The following is a 2,207-nucleotide window of genomic DNA, read 5'->3' as shown; positions in this document are numbered from 1 at the left end:
GTCAGGAAACCAAAAGATAAATTGCATTAGGAAAATATACTGCCAGGGACCTCTCCAGAATACTGAAGAGCAACGATGTCTGTCTAGAGGATTAAAATGCCCCTGATCCAAGCCAAGGTCTTCACAATTACTTGCTATGCATCAGAGAGCTGGGCAATGACTAAGGATGACAGAAGAAGGATCGATGCCTTTGAATTGTGCTGGAGAAGAATATTGAACTCTCAGACAACCAAGAGAACAAACGAGTTTTTCCTAGAGAGCATGAAACCAGGCTTCTTCTTGGAGGAAGGTTTTTTTTTTTTTTTTAGTTTTGTGTTTTATTTATTTAAGAAGTTCAGGCCTTGACTGCATATTTCCGCAGTGGGTACAGGCGCTCTTTTTGCTGTTGCTTCTTGGTCTTCAGGTTCTCCTGGTGTTTGTTGAGCCTTCCCCGCATGGTCCGTGTTTTTTCTTGGGCCGCAGATCCAGGGGTTTGTACTTCTTGCCCTTATAGTATTTTCTGAGGTTCTCCTTCTGAGTCTGGTTAATAACAGTGAGAACAATGGCAATGGATTTTTGGACAACTCGGATTTTGGAGAGCTTAGAAGCCGCACTGCCTGTCACTTTGGCGATGCGCAGCTGGGAAAGCTCCACTTTCAGATGTTCAGCTGGTTTAACAGCTCCTCCTTCTTCTTGCTGTGAAGGTCCCGAGCCTTGATTTTGGACATGACTGAGCAACAGAACCTGGCTGCCACTTAATCCAAACCCAAGAGAAAGCTGAGGAAGGATTTTGAAGTTCCACCTGATACATTTGGGGCATGCTGCCAGGAGGGATCATTCCTTAGAGTGGGACATCATGCTTGGAAGAGTGAAGAGACAGTGCAAGAGAAGATGACCCTGGAGTAGATGGACTGACACAGTAACTGGGGTAAAGGGGTAGTTGTGTCAGTGACAGTGAGATTAGCTCAGGATAGGGTAGGGCTCAGAGCTATTGTGTATAGGGTCGTTATGAGTTGCAGGCAACTCAATGGCACATAACAACAACCTCCTTGGCATTCTCTGTAAACTGCTTATTGTGCTGCATGATGTCCAAGGTGGGGAACATCCACGTGCTGGCTGGGGGGACAATGTCACTGTCCGTTGCACCACTTAAGACTGCTTCCTCTGGAATATTTCCATGCAGCCTATCATTGCTCATGTACTAGGCAACAGCATTGCTCTCAAACACACAGAATCCACCTTCTCCCTCAAATGCTAGAACCCTGCTGGCAGGAAATTTGCAGAGAAATTCTTGGGTGCACCCGGTTTGGCTAAGGTAGAAGTAGGCTGGTGCAGAGAGCACGCAGAAAGCCCCACTGTACTGAGAAGCAGATGAGTACCTTGAAGGCCCTCCGATTTGGGGTGTATGTGTACAGTGTGCCAGTCGCCATGGTGATTTCTCAGAGAAAGGGAATGGAGTCTTCTGTTCTGCTGCAAGCCGCCAGGAGGTGGGGCGGGGCAAGGCTTTATATTGTTTTTCACTGGTTTTCTTTTGCTTTTTTTCTTTCCCCACCCTGAAGAAACAAGTAACAAGGAAAAAAATCCTACTGTGATAAAAATTATTTTTTCAGTTTAAATATCATCAATAAACCCAAAATTTTAAGGCTATGTGGAGCAATGTTGGGTTTTTTTTTTTGAGCAATGTTTTGTTGCGCAATAACAACATATTTTTTTCAGCCAAATGTGGATCAACAACCAGCAACATATCATCTCTGATTCATGAACTCAAGCATCCTAATGTCCCTATCATCTTTGAAAATGTGACTGCTGAAAATGTTTAAACATGTTAATATCATGATATTTAAAGATTATTCTAGTTTTGGCAACAAACCAAAATGCCTTGTAGATTGAATTTGTCAATTTCATAGGTTAAAAAGCAGTCAAATATTGGTAATTTCATATAATTTGATCTATCATTATAGTGGCCTAAGTGTTTCAAATGCATGTGAAATTTGGGCAATAAATAACGAAGACCAAAGAACAATTGATGCTTTTCAACTGTGGTGTTGGTGAAGAGTATTGACCTAGTTAGTGTAAGGAGCTATGCTACCAACCTGAAGGTACATGGTTCGAATCCACCAGCATCTCTGGAGTAGATGGGCAATCTGTTCCCATGCCATGTACTGCCTCTGAAAACCTGTGGGAGGGTCAGCTATGTAGTTCCCAGTCAATGGTACATAACACCATGG

The 2,207-nt window shown here is 43.2% G+C and overlaps 1 pseudogene; it reads right to left on the bottom strand.

The window, feature by feature from the left end:
• Positions 1–334: 334 nt before the first annotated feature.
• Positions 335–707, bottom strand: LOC102859024 (annotated as a pseudogene).
• Between the last annotated feature and the right edge of the window lie 1,500 nt (positions 708–2,207).

This window comes from Elephantulus edwardii, unplaced genomic scaffold (assembly GCF_000299155.1).
Source record: "Elephantulus edwardii isolate Elephantulus edwardi_28Jun2011 unplaced genomic scaffold, EleEdw1.0 scaffold00075, whole genome shotgun sequence".
Taxonomy (NCBI): domain Eukaryota; kingdom Metazoa; phylum Chordata; class Mammalia; order Macroscelidea; family Macroscelididae; genus Elephantulus; species Elephantulus edwardii.
Note: the sequence above shows the minus strand (reverse complement) of the source record. Positions and strands in the feature narration are given on the sequence as shown.